The following is a 23815-nucleotide window of genomic DNA, read 5'->3' as shown; positions in this document are numbered from 1 at the left end:
TGTGTGTGTGTGTGTGTGTGTGTGTTGTGTTGTGATGTGTTGTGTTGTGATGTGTGTGTGTGTGTGTGTGTATGTTGTGTGTGTGTTGTGTTGTGATGTGTCGTGTTGTGTTGTGATGTGTGTGTGTGTGTGTGTGTGTGTGTGTGTGTGTGTGTGTGTGTGTGTGTGTGTGTGTGTGTGTGTGTGTGTGTGTGTGTGTGTGTGTGTGTGTGTGTGTTCCCTTTATATATCATGAACGGCTTGAGTTATCAACATGAAACCTTCAGGGTATGAAGATATGACCAACGTCTTCCTGCCCTCCCCAGGCAAGCCCTCCCCCCGCCCCCCCCATGGAAGAGGTGCCGTGCCCCCGCCCCCCCTCGGTCTCCTCAGAGGGCGCGCCGCCCTACGGTGAGTGGGCCGACCTCCCCCGAGGGGTGGCCGCGCTTGTAACTTTGCCAACAGCATATTCCGGTGGGCGATTAGCATTCAGCTCCCGAAAGCTTTTCTTTCATTATGTATGTGTATTCATAATTTCATATATGAAATAGTTATCTACAAGCTGGGCGATCCTTAACGCTCAGTGTTAGATTTAAATGTATTTCTTCCCGCTAAATTTAGAATGTCCCCCAAAGTTCCCTTTAAACAGGTGGTATAACACGACAACACCTTCTTGGTCACAGTACATCATCATTATACTGTACATTGTTAAGGTGACCCAGTTCTGTACAGACTCAGATGATCACTGTTTTCACTTAGTCCAGAGAGAGAGAGAGAGAGAGAGAGAGAGAAATGGATGGATATTTTTTTCTTATCTGGATGAGCTTTAACCCCTTTGGCCTTAGGACGAACTCCTAGCGATTACATTATGATCCACACCAGCCCAGAAAAGCCCCATTGGGTTTACAAAATTAACATCAGTCCCCTTAAATGGATCTTTTATGTAATTTCTTTCACACACACACACACACACACACACACACACACACACACACACACACACACACACACACACACACACACACACACACACACACACACACACACACACACACACACACACGGACGCACACACACACACACACACACACACACACACACACACACACACACACACACACACACACACACACACACACACACAAATTTAGAGAGAGAGAGAGAGAGAGAGAGAGAGAGAGAGAGTCTGTAAGGGACATCTGAATAGGATTATATTTTAATCAAGTAGGCGAGGTCCTGCAGCCCAACAAAATTCTAACGAGAGGGGAAGACCTACACGTGACGCCATCCATCCGTCAGTGTCAGGGGGGATGAAGTAACTAAGGGACTGCCACAGTCACGAGTATGGCCGGGCTCAGGTAGCGAGGACCCAGGCAGAGGGAAATCACCTGCTGTCCCACGTGCGCCACCAGCTTCGTCTCCACCCCTCCACCACCACCACTCCACCCGCTGCGGAGTCACTCACCACTTAACCACCAACTGCACAGACCGAGGAGCATTTCACTCTGGATCAGACCGTGAGAAAACATCAAGTACATGTTTCTCCACTGTGGATTGAGCCTTGTTAACTGAGTCTATTAGTCGGAAAATATAATTATATCCGCTGTAAACAGCTCCTTAAAGGTCTTCAGGCCATGTAAAAATTATTCTGAGATATTTCGCTATTGTTGTTTATGTTCAGACCTCGAAAAATCATTATTATTATCCTCAACCCGTACCGAAGCCGCAGTTGTGGTTGCAAAGCTAATCACTGAAAAGATAATTGTCGGGATCGTCGTTTCATTAATTCGCATATCTGGATGTCTGCTGAATTAGCTCAGATTCTGCCAAGAAAAGGTGTGTTTGTGTGTGTGTGTGGGCGGGTGGGTGGCTGTGTGTGTGTGTGTGTGTGTGTGTGTGTGTGTGTGTGTGTGTGTGTGTGTGTGTGATGCAAACCATCGAATAAACTTTTTCCAAGTCTCCCTTTCTTCACCAGCCTTTCATTATCACTCACTTAATTCATTCTCCCCTTCAGCAAGCATCTGAATTAATTCCTTATCTCCATCTATTCCTATAATTCCGTCTTCATTGCACCTTCTCTTCCTCTCCCTTCCTTTTAGCATTTTATTTGCTTCTCTGTGCACCTCTTCCAATCGCCCTTTTTATCATTCATTCACTCTCATCCTGCATTTTTTTCTTCCATCTGTTGGTGCCTCGTTTCTTTTTCTCCTTTCTGTTTCCCTACATTTTTTTTTTCTCTTTGTCCTTGCCTTATCCTCACACTCTCTCCCCGCAATATTTTTCTTCTATCTCATTGAATGTCTGTTTTCCTTATTCATTTCCCAAACTTCCTCAGTCCCTCTCTTCCTCTCCCTCCTGTTTTTGAGCAATCCATTTCCTTTTCCCCGATAATTTTTCCCCAACAACCAACTCTATTTTTCTCTCCCTCTCCACCTCCTTGTTCCCCTTGAACTTTCCGTCCCTGTCTTTTCTTTTTTTTTCCACATCAGCCTCCCCGTGTTCTTTATCTTCTGCTTACCTATCGCTTTTCCCTTTTCTTCCTTGCTTTCTTTATCCCCCACCGCTACCGTCCCCCCCTCCCTCTCCCCGCTTTCTTATTTCACCTTCGATCTGCCTATCCCTTTGCCTTCCCCGACCTTCGTTTTTCTATTCACACTCCTCAACCATTCATCCATCTCATTTTCCACTCCCATTTCTCCGTCAATTACCCATCATCCTCTTCATTTTACGTCCCCCTCCTCTGTTCCTAAATTTCCCTCCTCACTTGGCAGCCTCCTTCCTCCCCTTTCCCTCCTTCTTCCCTTTCCTCTCCCAGTGCCTTGTGTCTCCTCCACTTCTCCTCCTCTTCTCGTCTTCCTCTCTTCTCGTCTTCTCACCCTGCTCTTTCCTCCCACCTCCAGATCCTCTGCGTTAGCCTCACTATTTCTCTATCTTTCCTACGCCTCCCCCTGTGGCGCACTATCTTATGATCCCGCCTCCTCGCACGGCTCCATCCCATCTCCCGCATGCCTTCTGAAGCCAGTGACGTCTTTTACTGGTGTCGGCTTAGTGTCGCCAGATTCATTATTATATTTATTATTATTATTATTACCGCCAAACGAAGTTGGAGGAGGATATTTATTCACCTTTGTTTGTCTGTTTGTTTGTCCACACGATATCTTCAAAAGTTCTTAATGAATTCCAATGAAATGCTGTGGAAGGGTGGGCCATGGGCCAAGGAAGGATTGATGAAATTTGAGGGGAGATCTGGATCCGGATCCGACATTGGCGGAGTTATGCTCTCTCTAAGTGCTTCCTAATTATTATTATTATTATTATTACTATTCTCATTATTATTCGTATTCTTATTCTACTCCAACTATTACTACTACTGCTACTACTACCACTACTACATTTTCCTCAATCAAGGGGGGGCAAACATAGTTCACACACACACACACACACACACACACACACACACACACACACACACACACACACACACACACGGCAGCTGGCGGTTTACGGGAACTGACAGCATCAGAGAACTGACCGCGCAGAACTGACGGGAAACAGGAACTGACCGCACAGGAACACGATAACTGACTGCTCTCGAGGACTGACTGTACACGCAAATAGTCTGATGATTAACAGAACAAGAAAATTTTATGTGAAGAACCTGTTACTTTTACCCAATAACCCCTGACAAGCTGAAATCAGTGAAAGGAGTATCTGTGTGTGTGTGTGTGTGTGTGTGTGTTTGTATGTGTTTGTGTGTGTGTGTGTGTGTGTGTGTGTGTGTGTGTGTGTGTGTGTGTGTGTGTGTGTGTGTGTGTGGATCGGTAATCGTGTACAATCACTCTTTCGTCTGGGTGCTGCTATGCCTTGTTAGAAGTCAGAACCTGAATGCGGTTAATTTTTTTGTCTGGTCGGCTACTGGGCTCTTTCAATTGTCTTGTACGTTGAATTACCCGTATATTACCTTATCTGTTTCTTGTACGGTAAACTGTACGGTATCTATATTCTCTTGTGCGGTTAACTGCACTGTGTGGTAAATCGTCTGTATATTCTTCTGTGTGGTAAATCTATTATGTGGTGAATCGTCCGTATTTTCTCTTTTGCGGCGATTTCTACTTTGTGATAAACTGTCATTTTATTCTTGTGTGCGGTTCATTGTCTTGTATAGCATATTCTCCCTTGTGGTCAGTTCTCCAGCTCACTTATTTCTCGTCCGGTCATTTATCGTACTCTATCAGCCATCGTCTGGAAACATTTATCTCAGTCAATCACTTCATATGTGCTGCTGATTTTCTTGTGCGGTGAGTTTTACAGTGCTATCGGCGTGCCTCTGCGGTCAGTTCTCATGGGTTGTCAAGAATCGTATACAGAGTCTTCTCGTGTGCGGTCAAACCTCGTGTAGTTACCATGTGCAGTTTGTGTTTCCTGTGAGCTCTTGTGTGTGGCAAATTTTCGGTGAATTATCATGTGTGGAGAATCAGTATTGAATTATCCATCTCATAAACATGTTTTTTTTTTCTTCTTCTTCTTTTTCATAAATTTGGCTCATGTACGCCGAGAGATTAGTCTTAAGCTGACTAAAATCATCTGATGGTAGCAAGGTTTATCATGTTGAACTGTTCTCTCAGAAGATGTCTTTCGAAATAGAGGGGTTGGATGTAACTTATGTGATCCATAACAACTTGGGTTTTCTCCTGAGTTTTAAGGTAATCGAGTTCTAACATAAATATATATATATATATATATATATATATATATATATATATATATATATATGACTGTTGTTGGGGTAATACAGACTCTACACGACAAGAGGTCACTTCCAAACTAAGAATAAACTTGTGGCGGCATCAGAAACAATGTACCGTAGTTAAGGTCTGAGTCGTCGTCTTCAGAAGAATCATTATATTACAACTGCCATCAGGATAGGAAACATATTTAATTTGCTGGGGTTAATGGGAAATAAATTCCCTCCCCCCCTTCCGCAATAGGAGTAGACAATAATCCCCTCATTAATAAATCCATCCTGCGCTTTATTAGTTGGCTGGTGGTAGCAAGAATATAGCAGAAATAATAACCTTTGAAATGGAAGGGGTGAGTGAAGTCTATTAATTCCTTGTGTCATAGAGTACAATTTTTTTAGCTTGCTTAAATCATTCCCAGATAGAATTTTAATAGATCGTCATTGCACCTAAGGGGTTGAGAGGGAAACGGATGTGTGAACAGAGAGGAAGGAAGGGAATTAACACAACACCCACCAACGTACACATCAAGCATGAGATCAGTGACGCCTCTGTTGTGTGTAATACTGTTGTGCCTCTGGGAACGGACTGCTTGCCCTATACCAGAAGTTTGATGGAAGAAAAAATAACAGTACCTTTTCGATAAACTGAATAGAGATCTGTGTGGGAGGTGCAGAAGAGATTGTGAAAATGTGCTCGGTCAGCTTGGTGGATCGGTTGATTTAGTACTAGCCTCGTGTTTGGAGGACGCCCTGACATGAGTTGAAGTACCGAGGCTGTCATTGGTTCATATTCTTAGCGGTAAAGTAAGCTTCCTAACACCTCTTCGCCAACGATTTATTTTTGGATACGGCTGGTAAATATCGTTTTGTACTTTATGTATAGAGACTATCGTGATTTTAGAGTGATTTAAGTAACGTAGAAGAGGATGACGATTTGTAATAAGCAAAATATATCGCTTAGGAAGAGGTGTTATTATCGCTATATTTTGCACTATCGTCTGAGCCTTGTATCTATTCTGCCTTCTTGCTAACCTCATATGACTTCACATAATTTTAACTAATCCCAAGAGTCCCAGAATCACCATCATACTCATACCTCTGTGCCAACCTTTTCTTTTTGCCTACCTAAACTCTGAAACACTTCATCATCTTCAACGACATTATTATTATAATCACCATAACCATCACAATCATCATCACAATCGTATTCATCTCCATCACTCACCATCACTATCATCTTCACCTCCAAAACTATACCCAATCACCTTCATCATCATTATCTCCAAAATCCCCGATCATTATCACCGTCACCAACAGCGTCTTCATATTCGTTTTCATCAGCATCAGCATCACCATCATCATTGCTATCATAATTACTTTAGTTCTCTCTCTTGAAAATGTGGTGAGCAGAACATAAAGGCAAGAGGAAGGCAGTAGATATTATCATGCGAGTACTCTTTTCATGCCATTATTTACCCGTCCTTCAAGTCCTGGAAATCGGTCTCTTAAATATCTTCTGATACTCCAGTTCAGTGTCGAGCCTTTCCAACACATGTTTCTCTGTCAAAGCTTTACAACTCATCAAATATACTGTATAATTGAAGCCTTTCTCGAGTAAGTCTTTATGAAATGAATGATTACTTGGTTGTTTTATCATAGCCACCGCCAGATGATTACATTCATATAAATGACAACATGCTGCAAGTAGTTAATCCACTTAGCCCGGGTTATAAGTAGAACAAGGTCTTTTGGCGTCAGGCTAAATAAAGTGAATAGGTCGTTTCCTCAGTAATGGAGCCAAATGAAATGCCCACTCACTGGTCCAAGCTACACGTGTTGTATGGAGATTTCACCTCCACGTGTGTGTGTGTGTGTGTGTGTGTGTGTGTGTGTGTGTGTGTGTGTGTGTGTATGTGTGTGTGTGTTTGTCGGGCCTCTTACCATCGTCCATCACAGCCACCCTCTCCCTCTGTCCGTCTGTGTGTCTGTCGTGAGCCGCGTCCAGCCCAACATGTGCCCCATATTAAACTGCTTGTGCTGGTGGAGGAAATCGCTCTCTCCCCCCCTCTCTCTTTGCCTTTCACGTGCCACTTCTCTATGGCCCCGTTTTTGCCTCCTACCGTGCCCTTTCTTTTACCTTTCCATATTTCTCCTCTTCTGACCCCCATTTCCCACCCCCTGTTATTACCATCCATCGTCTCCTCCCCGTCCATTTCCTTTCCTTTCCAGCCTCTCTTCTCTTCCAGCTCCCCTTCCCCTTCCTTCTCTCCTTTCTTTTTGCCTTTCCTGGCCTCTCCATTTCCCCCCTGCCTTCCCTCTTCCCTTTTCTCTCCTTCTTTTTTCTCTTCCTTTATCTAGCCCTTCACTTCCCTTCTCTCCTTTTCCCTTCCCTTCCATTTCTCCCTCTCCCCCTCCCTTTCCCAGCCTCTCCTCTTCCTCTAACCCCATTCTTCCTCTCGTCTTACCTATCTACCCTCCCTCTTTCCATCAATGTCTTCCCCTATACCTTTTCCAGCCTCTCCACTCCTCCCCCTCTCCCCATCCCTACGTTTCCCCACTCTCCGTTTACCCTTCCTTGCCGCTACAGAAGTCGTCCTATTGGAAGTACGTACCCGGAGTCACTAATATGTTGCTTCTATAGGACATTATGGGGTCTCAGGCAGCCCCGTACTCCTCTCTAACCCGGAAAAAGTACGGCTTGTGTAACCACTTGAAGACACGTGGGCTTAGAGAGCTTGTTACTGCGTGGCTCAACCAAAACACCGGCAAAAAAGAGCGAGTACCCCCTTTTCGCGGTACATACAAATTTTCCTAATGGAGACAAAATGTTCTACTATACAAGCGCGTCGTGAACTGCGACACCCAATCAGAATATATTGACAGTCTATCAAAGTGATGTGGGTACCCCTATGGGAGTTCAGACGTATTTTCATTAGACACCAAATATTCTTCTGTACAAGTGTGTCATGAACTGAGACAACAACATCAGTATATACGTCACAGTCCATTAAAGCCATTAGAGAACTAAGTCTGCGTTCTACAGTGATTACTGTAATGGAATAAATCTTCCACTATATAAATGAACTATAAACTTTTACGCTAGCTTTGGATTTATAGACACAACATCAGATTAATGAAAAGAGCCTTCAAAATCTAGGCAGCATTTACATATCCCTAAAATATAAAATAATGTTAACCACAGTAAAAAATACAAGGAAACCAAACAGAAAATAACGGGAAACAGTGGCACGTACTTCATATATGCGACAGATAATGTTAGGTGTGACACAAGGATGCGTGATTTGGCACAGTCAGTAGCAGACACAGCAGTACACTTAGATTTATGAAAGGTACAGCAAATTGAAAGCAGTACTGGTTTAAGCAAATTAGTATCTGCCATATATTTTTTTCCCGCTATCTTTCCATATATAATTTTTCTGAGACCTTAACATGTAAATTGTTCTGACATGATGCCAACTGTTGTCTGAATCTTAAAAAAATAAATAAATAAACGGCTTTTACATTCATGTATCAATTAAGAAAACAGGTATATTGTGATAAATATGCAAAGTTTTTTATGTTATGATGTACTCGTCTTTAACTGCTGCAGCCATTCAATTTTGTTAACAGATTCATTTTTTTTTTTAATGTGCCAAGTATTTACTCGCAATGAATATTTACATCAGGGACTGATTGCATTGCTGATTAAAATATTGCTGTTTTCATGTTCAGCATTTTCATTGATTCAGATGTTACTTTTCTGAGCCATTCAATGCAGTCGTGATACACTACAAAGTCGTCCGTGGACAGTATAACGCAAAATAGGTACAGTTTATCTGCTTATGTGTTTACGTATTTGTTTATCTATTTTATAGTCAGTCAATCACATATACAACCAACCAATTAGCTTCTTTATCTAGATAGATAGATAAATGCATATACAGTGTGTATATATATATATATATATATATATATATATATATATATATATATATTGTGTGTGTGTGTGTTTGTGTGTGTGTGTGTGTGTGTGTGTGTGTGTCCTTTACCCACGTGCCCTGTGTAGTACCTGTGTGTGTGCGTCTTTCTGTGGTCGTTGCTTCCATCTCCTCCTGTATTGTGTGTGTGTGTGTGTGTGTGTAGGTTCTCCTCTAATCTTCCTATACACTACATTTTACTTTCTTCTTCCCAGCAGGTCCTTTGATCGAGTCTGGATTAAAAGTTGTAAAAAAGATCTAAAATCATTCACTCAGTTATTGTCATTATTTAGTTATTATAATGCTGTGCTGTTCGTCACTGGTTTCCTCAGTCAGACGGTAACTCAGTACTGGGGGAGTGGAAGGCAATCGGTACTCATCTCCATTGGCCAGTGGATGATGGTGTTACTCTTGATTGGGATTAAGGGTTGGGAATGGGAATGACGTGCGAGGTTTTGTGACGTGTATAGCGCAGAATAATACCAATGGATCATAAAGGAGGGCATGGGTTCCGGGTACACTCACATGTTTAATAATAGGGACAGTTGAAACTTAATTACAACGTTCGCTCCTCCTTTAACTGGAGTGTTACCATATTCTTTAATACTTGTTAACTGGAAAATTTTTACTTCATCTCTCTCTCTCTCTCTCTCTCTCTCTCTCTCTCCACCGTATCGCTGCCAATACAGTCATTTCGCTCTGCTTCACATGTGCCTTTCACCCTCCCGGACTCTTACGAATATATTAAACATGAATTAACGGGGGTATAAGAAACTCCCAACTATTAACACAAGTAATGAAATGTACAAGAACTCTGACTATCTTGCCTCATTGCATTGTGTGAAGTGGAATGCTGTATTATCATTTTGTATCCTCACAGATGTTTTAAAATCAATTCAGAAATTAAGGGCATGCCTACACCCCTGCGTCTTCTACGTCAATAACACTGCCCTTAGACTTCTGCTAGAAAAAATGTCTGTCACTCTATCCTTTACTTCCCTCCTCCTGACCTCCTGTACGTTTGATCCAAATGCCCTTCTTATCATTAACATAGCTTACAGAGGAAAGCTTGTACGGTACACTGACGGACCCAGAAAAAAAATAATTGCAAAAAAACAAGACATGAAGATATAATATGTAAGTAAATTTTCTAAGTAAAAGTTCTATCTATCTGTCTATTGCCAGACAACTCAATCCCGTTTGGGGTGGCCACAAACAAATCGCCTCCACGTCGCCCTGTCCCCCGCCATTTCACTGCTCTTCTCCCAACTCACACCCCCCTCTCTCATATACCTCTCCACCCCATCCCTTCATCTCATCCTCGGCCTCCCCTCCCTCTTCCCCCCTCCACCTCACTCACACACACTCTCTTCGTCAGTCTTTCACCCTCGATCCTCTCCACATGCCCAAACCACCTCAGTGTGTTCCTCATAACGCTTCCTATCACATCCACATCCACACCACAACGCTTCTTTATATCCTCATTCGTCAGCCTGTCTCTCCATGTGACTCCACAGGCTCCTCTTTAAAAAAAAAAGTTACGGATATAATTTAATGCATAACTCGTTGTTTGCTTTACACTTCAGTATTTCAGTCATTATCGGTTGACTACCATTGAAAAACGGTTCATAACATGTTCCGTGGCATTATACTTGGCAAACAGTAAAGATGATCCTCTTGCCCTCCTGCCTCTAACTACGCAGCTCTCTGGAAATAGTCACGCCTTCCAACGTCACCAAAAAAAGTGTGGAAGAAATCATGTTCCAAGTCAGATATTCACCGGCCCTGGCTCAGGTCCAAGTGGATATTTTTAAAATTTGCCGACTCCAGGAAAGAACGATGATTTCCTGATATTAAGCATTAAGTATTAAGGAGGCGCCTTGCACGAATTGGAACACCTTCACTCCCAGAAATCCTTCTTGAGTTGAAAAATATCGTTAGGTGGTATCATGATGAACACTTTCCACACGGTGAGTTTTTTTGCACATATTACTCCCTTTACCGATTTATCCGACTTGAGGGTAGAGTTGCGAGGAATAAACCGAAAAGGGCTTGGGATGAGGTCGTAGAATGTGACCTCAAGGTTAAGGGACTGAACAGAGAGGCTGCTAGAGATCGAGCACAGTGGAAAGCCGCCATTAGGTGACCAGGAATGACGCATGCATGCAAGTTGGATCCTTTGTAAACGAGGGAAAGAAAACTTAAGAGATTTTCAGACTGGAGGAGTTAGATAATTGCCTCCATTTATTTTTCACTTTTAAGGCATCCTCTTAAGCTTAGTAAATAGTCTGACTAGAAAGAAGAACATAAAAGAAGTCACCGTATCGAAGGAGCAAAAAATGAAAGAAAAAAAAAAATAAGGTGCCACAGTACTGAAAGTGGTCAATGGTCCTCACACTACTTCTCTTCCTGGCTCACAACTGGGGCCAAGACCACAAGGACAGCTTCCCAGAATGACTGGGTCGATGCCAACACACTGGAGGGCGGTAACACAGGGCGAGGGTGAGGAAAGGGGCCTGAATAAACCAGCGATACCGACCTTAAAGTTTACGGACCCACAACGCTCACAGGGCAGGAGGTGGGATCTTGGCGTACCAGGAACAGGAGAAGAGAGTTTGCGTGGTTGTGAGATGGTTGAGAGACTGGTGAAAACGTCTGTGTGGTTGTGGGATGGTGGAGAGGGTGGTAGGAATGTTTGTGTGGTAGTGGGTTGGTGGAGAGGGTGGTAGGAATTATTGTGTGGTCGCGGATTAGTGGAAAGGGTGATAGGAATACTTGTGTGGTAGAGAGTTGGTGGAGACGGTGGTAGGAAATTTTGTGTGGTGGTGGGTTGGTGCAGAGGGTGATAGGGAATTCTTATGTTGTTGTGAGTTGGTGGAGAAGGTGGTAGGAAGTTTTGTGTGGTAGTGTGTTGGTGTAGAAACCTAAAGGATCCTAAGATAGGTGTGATTTTGGATGAATGGAAACATCGAGGAACTTTGTGTGACTGTGTTTTTGGTCGAGAGGTCAGTAAGAATATTAACGTTGATGTGGGAGGCTTAGAGACTTGTAGGCGTTTCAGTGTGATTGTGCGATTCTGTAAAAGTCACAAATCTCGCACGGTGTGTGGGATACTGGCGTGATTTTAGGACCAGTAATAGTGAAATTTGACTGAGAACCCACTGCAGTTTTAGAGTAATTGTGTGAAAACTAATAGGAATATCTAAGTCATTGTGGTCTTGCCGCAACTAGTAAGAAGCTCTGCATGGTGTGTGGGGATCATTAGAAAGTTTTGTGTGATTTTCCACTGAGCAATGGAAAATTGGGTGGGGATGTCCGGAAGAAAATTTTATTGTGTATTTTGTATTACTGTACGAGTTGCACAGTTACGTGGAAACAAGCTGGAATATTTTCATGATTGTCAGATCTTCATGGTAGAGCTATTGTATAACTGTGTAGAAACCCATGCGACTTGTACACAGTTACATATTGGGTAATTCTTTGTGCAAAACCGAGAATTTTGAACACTTGAATGATGAGCGACCAGAAGTGTGACTCCTTTATGCTGGCACTGTTAGTAGTTCTGCATTGTGTGTGTGTGTGTGTGTGTGTGTGTGTGTGTGTGTGTGTGTGTGTGTGTGTGTGTGTGTTTCCTTTTTTTCTGTTTCCTGGAACCTTCCCGTTCCATTTATAGTGCATCTGACCCCAATTCCCGGCTGAGCTCGTGTCTCCCTCATGATCAGAAAGAGCTGCAGGTGAGAGTGAATTGTAACTTCAATTAATACTTATTCTTTACTGTTTTTTTTTCTGTATATTAGAGTTAATCCTTGCAGCCTGAGGTCGTTTTATATATACAGAGTGGCTCATAAATAGCACTCCAATAGACACTCACCACCTTGATTGCCATTGAAGACAGGCAGACAAACTCTCTCTCTCTCTCTCTCTCTCATGCAGAGATATGAAACACCACTGAAAATTCCCAATGCATGTACAGCGTAATATTAGATATGGACGTGTGTTATTTAACATTTTGGTAAGCGAAGGCCAATTGCACCAGGATCTTTTTTACTCATTCTTTAAGTTATCGCATTTTAGGTACATCGATAAAAAAATTGTTGCACCGTTTCAGCTACTTTGAGGGTACAAACAGACAAACAGGTAATTTTAGTAATGTATGGATGGCACTGGCGGAGGTATGGGCTCTGAGTGCTTACTAGTTGTTGTCTGTTATTATCTGTTCAATACAATCTCTTCAGGTGAATATTTGGCAATGACCCCCAGCTGTTCTATTCCCATTACTCAATTCCACGGCTAAATTAGTGTCCCCTAAGAAGACAGATCAGGTTGTGGCGGGGGTTTAAAGCTCAATATTTTCCATTCGTTTCATATACTTAATAAATTCCGCAGTTGGGCTTGAATCCCACTGGAGAGGTGAGAATAGGTTGAGGTTGTGGATGAAAAGTAAGAAAGTAAAGTAAAAATATAGTGGTAAAGGTCTACTGTCCTCTTTTAATAGTCGCCGTTCAGTTCTGGTGGATAAGATACTGTGACCTCAAATGTACAAGACCCTAACTCCCATTCCAAGGCCAGGTCAAGTGAGGTTGTGAATGAGTGTGTATTGCAATGCTGATACTGTGACCTCAAATATAAAAGACCCTGACTCCCATTCCAAGGCCAGGTCAAGTGAGGTTGTGAATGAGTGTGTATTGCAATGCTGATACTGTGACCTCAAATATAAAAGACCCTGACTCCCATTCCAAGGCCAGGTCAAGTAAGGTTGTGAATGAGTGGGTATTGCAGTGCTAATTAATGTTGCTGGGTTTTCCCTTTCTGTACATTCGCCGAAGTCACCACAGTTGGAGATGCGACATGGTTCTGCTTCCACAAGTTCTCTGACCCCAATTAGACGACTGAGCTTGTGTCAGATCAGGCCCTGAGCGAGGCTGTAAAGCGATACTTTTAATGCAGCTCTCTCTCTCTCTCTCTCTCTCTCTCTCTCTCTCTCTCTCTCAAGTGTATCCATCTGCTGTCTATCTATCTATTAATCAATCTAACTATCTGTCCGTCTATCTATCTAGCTATCTATCTATATATATATGTATGTATGTGTGTAGTTATGTATGTATGTAGTATGTATCTATATATATGGTAGTATTTATCTACCAAACTATTTCTATTTATCTATCTACATATCTCTCTCTCTCAGTCTATCTGTCTATCTATACAATCTATATTTCTATCTATCTACCTGTCCATCTCTCCTCTATATTCACTATTTTCTGTTCCTGTGGAGATGGTGTTGTCACCCCTACTCCGCAAGTCCCCTGACACCAATTGCACGGGTGAACTTGTGTTCCCCCAGAGGTCAGACTAGGTTGTGTGCGAGGGTGATTGCCCCTGACCCACGAGAGGGGCAGTGCGATGAGAGTTTCTGGGAAGTTTAGTACGACCGCTGTGAGGAGCCTTCACACCACTATCCCCTCACACCATTCCCTGAACCAGCCAGCGGAGGGTCAGGCTGCTGAGAAGGCGAGGGTCCTGGGTAATGTATCGTGAGGTGGGAGAGAGGGAGGTCAGGGTGAGAGGGAAAGGGAGGAGAGATAGGGAGGGAGGGAAAGGAAGAAAGGGGAGGAGAGAAAGGGAAAGGGGAGTGAGGAGGTGAGAGAAGATATGGAGGTCAGGGTATGATATTTATAACAATCTAAAAGCTCTGATTGAATGATGTGTGAATGGAGTGTGACCTATTTTCGTTGGCGACTGCACTGGTCATTGTTCTGCTTTCAAGCTCTTCGATAATCGTTTCCCAGATCCTACCCATATAATTTATAATAAGTACTCCATACTTCTCCGCCAAGGACTGGGCATTTTCCCAGTCCTTGGGCCTGTCACAGTGCAGTATGCATAATCTATATCCAAGAATAATCATGACTTAAAACTGACAACAGATGCCTGGACGTAAGTGTCGGTTGCGGGTTGTATTGTGGGACATGCTCGGGTATTTTCCGTGTCAGTAACACTTGCATATGTTTGTGATTGTCCCTTACCCACAATAGTGCAGCAAGCACAGTAGGTGCTGACAAACATTAAGTGAAAACTAGTACACTATCACACACACCGGTAGAAATATAAGCTTACCTTGTGATCATAAATTTTGAGTGATTGTTCTCATAATCGACAACCTTCGTTCTCGCCTTATCTTCAGCCACTAACCTGGTCCAAAGCAGATAAACACTTTTTTACTTGATCTTGCCATGGGATTTTGACCTTTGACCTATTGTTTTCTATAACCAGAGATTATTGACTCAACCTCGGCTCTTCTACCAACTTTGGTCCAAGTCAAACGAAATTTATTACCCGTCCCCGCCCTGGAGGGGCTTGGGGACTGGTATTGTTTTCACTCGGTTTGTCTGACTGTTTGTTTTTCTGTCTGTCTGTCTGACTGTTAACAACTTTACGCGACGATTTTGAGTAAAATTACAGGGATGATGGGCTATGACCTTCTGATCGCGTGATTAAATTTTGAGCCAAAATGGGCCAAGGCCTAGGCTGTAGGCCCAAAATGGGGACGGGTAAAAATTGGTTTTCGCTATAACTCTTTTCAAATTCGTCACATCGACATGAAACCAAAACCTAAGGGTACATCTTTCATATCTGCATCGTATAACATGCCTCATTACCTCAGAAGGGGTCGCCCCCCAGTTAGCGGTAGGGCGATCAGTGTCATGTGGGTCGGGCCTAAAATTTCAGGTGAGCCTAAAATCGTCAATTTTCACTCGATTTACTCCAAATTTGATATGCAACATCTTTGACTAGATATCCTGTTGTGTTTATACGCCAACACTAAAATGACTGCCGGGGACGGGTTTGCTGTGCTTTGGCACCTCTTCTTGTTTTAGTTGTTTTATTCACACACAGCCACACACAAGTCGACAATTGACCTCGCTCTGTTACCTTAACTTTTGACTTACTGTTCTCAAAATCGATTCTCTCAGCCTCTTAGCTCTTCCTTCAGTCCATCCACCAAGTTTAGTCTAAATCGGATCACAACTTTTTAAGTTGGCGTTGTAGTGTGAAATTGACTTCACCGATTGTTCTAGTAAACAACAGGCCAAATCCTTGTATGACCCTGAATCCTTTCACCCAGTTTGGTTAAAATCTGATCAAAATTACTTGAGGTAAAAAAAAGAAAAAAAAAAGAATATTAGTACACTACAACTCTTTCATTTATATTAGTGACAGATTACGGTGATGAGATGCTTTTGTCAACATCATAAAAACAGCCTGCACAAATGGGGAAAAACTCTGAGAGATGTTCCTTCTGGAATTCACTTCATTTTCATCAAATTATTCCTCTGTCACTTTTTTTTTTTTTTTTTTTTTTTAAAGACTTGGCGGTAGTTCCATAACGTTTCGCGTGCCTTCCTCGCCGGTTAGAATGTTACCTCGTTGTGAAAGTCATGCCCTCCTCCGTCAGTAACGGGAAAGGGGTCAGGTCATTGCCAGTGCTAAAGAAGGATACACACACACACACACACACACACACACACACACACACACACACACACACACACACACACACACACACACACACACACACACACACACACACACACACACACACACACACACACACACACACACACACACACACACACACACACACACACACACACACACACACACACACACACACACACACACACACACACACACACACACACACACACACACACACACACACACACACACACACACACACACACACACACACACACACACACACACACACACACACACACACACACACACACACACACACACACACACACACACACACACACACACACACACACACACACACACACACACACACACACACACACACACACACACACACACACACACACACACACACACACACACACACACACACACACACACACACACACACACACACACACACACACACACACACACACACACACACACACACACACACACACACACACACACACACACACACACACACACACACACACACACACACACACACACACACACACACACACACACACACACACACACACACACACACACACACACACACACACACACACACACACACACACACACACACACACACACACACACACACACACACACACACACACACACACACACACACACACACACACACACACACACACACACACACACACACACACACACACACACACACACACACACACACACACACACACACTTCCCTAACTGAGACACACACTCTCCTACACGGAACACTGGACATACAGGGTGCTTCAAAAAATGCTAACATTTATATGGAAGTAACTTTTTTTTTAGAGAGAAACAGAACTTATAACACAATATTTTATTGACAGTGTATTTTGTCTTCAGAGAGTCTCCATTTGTTCATCATTGTCAACATAGTCTTGGAATCTTCCCCAGGTGGTTGCCAGAGCCTGAGGCAGAAAAGAAAATATAATTATTCTTGTACAAACTCCCCATATCAGTGTTAACATTTTTTTTGACGCATCTGGCCAGCTGCTAGATGCTTCCCCTCTTCCCTACCCCGCCCCCACATTCTCACCCCAACATTTTCCCCCTTCATCTAGCACCGGCCATTCACCTCCACCATCCCGTGCATTACCCCCACCCTTCGTCTCACCTGCCCTTCCGCCACCACCCCTCTATTTGTGCATTTCCCTCCATGTCCCCTACCCTCCCTCACTTTATCTCTCCCGGACACTCACCTTCATCCACCCACGCATCAGCTGACAATTTATTCTGCCATCTCTCTTCTCTGTGACGCTTCGCTGTTTCTTTTAAGTAACTATATCTCCTCCCCTTTCTGTCCAACCTTCTCCCATCTTACCTCTCCCGGACACTTCCCACCCATCAATGGACAGTCTTCTTACTTGTCACTCTGTTGTCTGACGTATTTCTCTTCAAATTAATCACTTCATGATCTGAGCATCTCCAGTATTCTGCCCAAGCTAATGCCAAAGGGTGCCATTTAGATGAAAGAATAAGAGCCTGAGAATCTTAATATTTTCACCATTAAGTCTGCTGTGGTTGAGACAGCTCAAGTATTTTACTCTGGCCAAAGCCTTATTATTTAACTCAGCGGAGAGTGAGTCACGGGATCCTGAGAATATTATGCAACGATCACTCTTCCCCCACCTCCTTTACCTTAGCCTTACTTAACCAGGACTCTCACCCTTCACTGATTCTATTTAGCTATCTGCCCACGGTCTTACTTAACACCGTATTCTCGACGAAAATACAGTATCACTAGGCAGTTCGTTCACTTCTCAGCAACGGCCAGCCATCCTCCTTCATCTCCGGTATTCTCCTTCATTTTTCCTCTCCTAGACACTCACATTTTACCATCAGCACATCAGTCGACAGTGTATTTTACTACCGTTCCGGACTTTTTTTTTTTTTTTTTTTTTTTCGTGCACAGAAAGGACTCTGTCCCTATTCAGTAGGTGGAGGGATGTAAAGGCGGCATTCTTCTAGGAACCAAACACCCACACTTTTCCAGCGCCTTGCTGTGACTAGGCGCTGTCAACTGCAAGGGAACATCGGATCACAGAACGGGACAGCATTGCAGGGGCGATTGTTTGCCTGTAGTTGATGGGTCTGCTTGATCAGACAGACCGAGGTTGATCAACAGCAACAACAATAAGGACCCTTCATTTCCAGTCTCTATAGCATAAACCCAAGGTCTGCCAGAGACTCATCCTTAACTCACTCACACATCAAACGGCAATATTCTGAGTAGCCTGTTTAGTGTTTAACGTTCCCACGTTAACAACGATCACTTATTCATGTGAACCTGTCCCTACTCAGAAACGACTCTTCCTCCCACCGTCCCACAAGAGTTAGCCCTCTCTCATGTACTTTCTTACTTCATATCTTCATCTTATTTTAGTCTCTTCATCTTGTCTCTATATCTCATCTCTCCATCCTATTCTTTGTTGACAACGTTTACTTTACTTAGCAAACATCGTCCCACAACAGACCCTTACGTTTCCCTTCCAATCATTATTCACATTACATCAAAGCACATATCCCAGTACCACCTCCTCTTTGTTCAAGTCTATTTCCATCTCATTAAACCTTTCAGTACGAGAAGCCTACCCTTAAGCTGAGCCAAAATGTCTGGTGTCAGCAAGAATAAAATAAACAAGTCAGCACCTTACTATAGGGCTGAAATTTAAGGAAACCAATTACTTAAGTTTGTGGCAAAGGACAAGTATTCCATTTTTCTCCACAGTCGACTTACATTCAAGAGGCCAGATTAACCAACAGACCTACGACTAATTCAGAATGAGATACTGGAAGAATGAGATACAGGAGTTTTCTACGCTTTTCTTATCTTTCCAACAAAAACTAAAGATAGCCCAGGACAGATCTTCCCTCGTAACTATTATTTTCCTTCGAGAAAAGAACAGGGCATAGAAAGATCTACATTATTCTTGTCCTTCCTGCAAAAACATATTTCAGTTACGGGAGGAAGTCGATCATAACTATGCTACATTATCCCATCCCAAATCTAAATTTTAGTTCGAGATGGAAAAGGGATGAGGAAAAGAAGACTCTGCCCAGTGGTCTCCCTGTCAGCCCGAGTTGCATAGAACACTTCCTGTCTCTCAGCCTCTTCATTCCGATGTCGTGGTTTTCTGTTTTCATCTTGCTGCCACCAGACGATTTTGTCAACTTTGGGGAGAGAGCACGTACGGTGACGGGGTTTAGAAAAAGTCTCATTTAAACCATCGTAACCTGATATCTCTCCCAAAGCTGATTAAAATCGTCTGAATGTGGGGTAAAAAATGAGACATTGGACGGAAGAGGTTAACCCGTCAAGCCCGAGGACATCGCTTTCATACTGTTTCCATTTTTGCAAGACGATTTTAGTCAGCTCATGAGAGGCTTTTTGATTTCTATGTATTACAGACAATTTTCATTTATCCTTTCAGTACTAGCTGTCTAACACTTTATCAGATGATCTGTTGGGTAACCAGAATAAATTAAATAAGTCGTCTAGGGCTGAAAAAAAAAAATGTAGCTATTCAACAGAGCGCCTTGAGATCAACCTGTTATGTAATGTTTGGGGGGATTTTGTCAGCTATGGAAAAATCATTGGTATTAACAGGGCTGGAAACAGTGTCAGTTAACCCTTTCATAACTCAATCTCTCTCTAACCTTGAAATATTGTCTGAAGTTAGTAATAAGAAAAACAATCAGATTAATGAGGTTGAATGAAAAAAACATCGTCATCATCAACGCAACCCTGATTCCGACCAAAGAGACGGGGTGGGGTAGGTTTCGCACTGTGGCATGAAGGAGATAATGAAAAGAAAACTGTGATGACGAAAATTATTATACAATGAATGACGGTGTTTTCATACTAGTTTTTGAAGGGATTCAGTGAGATTTGTCTTTGTTTCACCCAACTTTCCATCTATTCTTCCATCCATCCAGTACACTATTTCATTCATCCAAGTTACCGTTCCATCCGGTCTTCCATCCAGTGTGCCATACTATCCACCTCTCCATCCATCCACCTCACCGTTCCATCCATCCTTCCATATATTCATTTCATCATTCGAAGCTCACTGATAAAATAGCACAGGATGAAAAAGTGAGGGCTCAGGTTACTCGAGGTGGGGTGTGATTGAGTAATGGGGGATCCGGTTTCTGGTGGGCTGAATGAAAGAGCATTAAGTATTACGTAAAGTGGCCCAGAGTTCTACATGTTTTGATCGAGCCTTTTGTATTTTGTAGCAGTAAATTAGTGGCAAATAATAAGCAATACATTATAAGCTTCATTTCAGTGATGATTTCTAGAATGTGAAAATACATTACACCATTTGGTCAAATTTTAAATAAAGAGTATGGTTATTGTTGTCATAAATTAAGTAATAAGCCTACTTATGAATGTTTCGCGCTTTCCAAAATAGAGGTTTGTACTATTTTTTCATACTTACCCCACACCGCATACTGAGCCTGATATACCGGCTGCTCTGCATATGGAAGTACTGACATTAATGGGACTTATGCAACATACGGTCTGTTTTAATAATTTTTGGTATATGATTCTCCTTCATAGTTTCCATTATATCTGGAAGGAAATGTGTAGATTTTATTGCAAAATGACAAGGGCTGTCTCACATAGGACTGGTGCATTGGTATTAGCGGGGGTACTTTTACATGTCGGCCGGTCTTCTGGTAGATCAGTGCAGTCTGCTTTTATGAAAATCAGATCCTTAAACTGTTCCTTGCCCCAGCCGGGATTCGAACCTGGGTCCATTAAGACTGCAGGCCGCCTCTCTACCGATTCAGCCACCGCCTTCTTCACCGGATGTCCCTCAAACCCTACCAAGCTGGTTAGAATTAAGTCAAAGCTGTTTTAGATATTTGGCACACACACACACACACACACACACACACACACACACACACACACACACACACATGCAGCAAAAGTTGCTCTCTTGGCCATAGCCCTTTGGAGGTAGGAGAGGTCACGAGTCCCTACCAACGCTACTTGAGGGTGGTGGGCTAAATAGTGTGTGAGTCTGTCCTCTAGATTTTAAGACATGAATAAATGAGTTTGACATAATATGCTCTGGGGTTAGAGATGTACTCATTATTAGAAAATCAGCTTTATATATTGCGTACTTTGGCCAAGAATTCGAGCTATATTAAGTGACTATTATACTACAGTGATTTTAATGTAACACGTCAGTCCGAATAAGCTTTAAGTACTAAGCATTGGAGTTAAAGCCTAGAATTTAACCTACTCAGCCCGGTGACGTAGTTTTCAGTTCCATCTTTATTACATCCAGACGACTGTACAGTTTGGAAAGGTCGCATATGCTGAAGGGATTAATGAAGACTGTATTTAACACCTCCACTTCGAAAAGTCAATCTAATGCTGGATAAAACTATCTTGCGGTAGGTAGAATAACACGTCGCCATCGTAGTGAAAAGGTTATGTTTTTTGTGAGGACGCTAACCTTATAATCTGTGTAACCTGATCTAATCCAGGTGCTATGAGTAAAATTTGCCTTCAATAATACACAATGGATTTCAAAGTTTTCAGCTGTTGAGAGTAAGGTAAGCTATGATATTACTTAATCGTTTGTGTTAATTCACTTTGCAGTAATAGATTGGGCTTCAAACACTGAGTTCTTTTTCTTTACATATTGAGAAGCATAGCTTAGTGGTTCTGTAATGAATATAATATGAATAGAGATGTTTTATCACTTTGTAATCATCCCTCTCCAGAACCAATAAAGGGATTAATGAGGGTAGATGAATGAAAGAAGTGGATGTTCCTTTTATGAGATAAGGATAAAAGGAGAAATACCGTAGTATACGATGTTATCTGTTGTGTTTATCTGCGGGGAGCATTGCCTCTCGGGGACAGGGTATGCCTTTTGCCTCAGAGAGCTTCCCGGAACCCTTTGTGCATGTGTGTCTGCTTCCTGCAGTGTAACCACCCGTACTTGTGTGCTGTGTTGAGGCTGTGGTTATTTTGAGACGCTCTCTGTCTGTCTGTCTCTCTGTCTCTCTCATATAACAAGCGCCAAGCGAAGACTCTCGAGGGTCAGTTTTATGACCAGTTTGACCAGTTTTACCTGTTTATATCAATGTTTTTAAAAATGGTCTCTTTTTCACTAAAATAACTGCTGTCGGATGAGGCATGTTGTTGACTGATAAATATTCCTTTTAAAGAGGTGCAGGGTCAAAGATGAAATCATACAAACGAAAAAATTAATGGATCCTAGGGTCCTGTATATTCATTAATTAATATTGTAATTTGCACAGAAGTATGTCAGTGACCTGTCACTATGTGGAGACCATCCTGCATTCCAGTAGGAATGTTGACAATATTTCATTCATTCAGGGTTCCCGTGAAAATACATATGCAGTATCAACTGAAACATCTGTGGGGAGAAGAAAAATCTATATTAGTTTCTTATCTATCTCTCTTTTGTATCTCTGTATTGCAGACGACCATTCCCAGAGTTCATGTATGGTGGTGCCTAAAGAAAACGTAAAAACCTGGAAAAATCAGAAGTATATTATTAGAGACTTGCGTGGGGGGAAAAGTGAGCGATGGTTGAGCTAGAAAACTTTGATGACTGTAATTTCTGCACGGGAGTCATTCAGAGGTTCTGAGAAAGCGTGAAGAGGACCTGAGTATAGGGGGACCACCAGGTTAACCCTTAGCCGCATAAAGTCGCCTGAGATAGGATGAAATAAAGACACCTGAGGTAGCCAGAATGAAATTGTCACCTAGAGGTAGACAGGAAAATATAAAGTCGCCTGGAGATAGACAGAGTGAAATAAAGTGACCTGAAGGGAGACAGGATGAAAAAAAATCGCCTGGAGGTAGACAGAATGAAATATATATTAACGATGGAACCCAAATAGGTTTTGGTGTTTTGGTTTTACAGTGCCGTGAACTATTCAAAGAATTATATATATATGAGAAAATATTACAGCTTGGACCCTACTTGAACCCTTCTCAGGTTTGCATGGAGACACAACAAATGCGTATATAGGCCTATACAGCGAGATGAGGGTTTGAAACAGGGAGGGGAGCTAGGGACGCGAAGGGTAGAGTGAGGTAGGGTTTATTTGCTTTGGTTACCTGAGAGGGTCATTGTCTGGTGCTCTCACTTAATGTAGTGCTGCATTTAGGTGACTACAGCGAATAGCAAGACAAATGAATTTCTGTAGCCCGTGACCCTAAGTTACGCGGTGACCTTATTGTATAAGCAAAAAATTGGACACCTGGTGGTTTTGTGCATTAAGGTGTTCCAGCCGGTTGTGTCCAATAAAGGATAAGCTGCAGAATTGTTTGAGTATATTCCTCACATAATGCAGGTCAGAAAAGAGTGCATAAATGTGTGGCTCCAAGAATCTGGTCACGAGTCTCTACTTTCCTGATTGGACAACAACGAATTTGGTGATGGACAGAGAGATAATAGTAAAATAAAGTCGTCTGGCGATATTCATAAAAAAAAAACAAAAAAAAACACCTCAGTGATTCGTGAAGGCCACTAAGTTCAGCGCGAGTTCTAAAATTTTTGCTGGAAAC

The sequence above is a fragment of the Coenobita brevimanus genome, chromosome 63 (genome assembly GCF_032717465.1).
Source record: "Coenobita brevimanus isolate Jiangsu-jjx chromosome 63, ASM3271746v2, whole genome shotgun sequence".
NCBI classification, from domain to species: domain Eukaryota; kingdom Metazoa; phylum Arthropoda; class Malacostraca; order Decapoda; family Coenobitidae; genus Coenobita; species Coenobita brevimanus.
Note: the sequence above shows the minus strand (reverse complement) of the source record.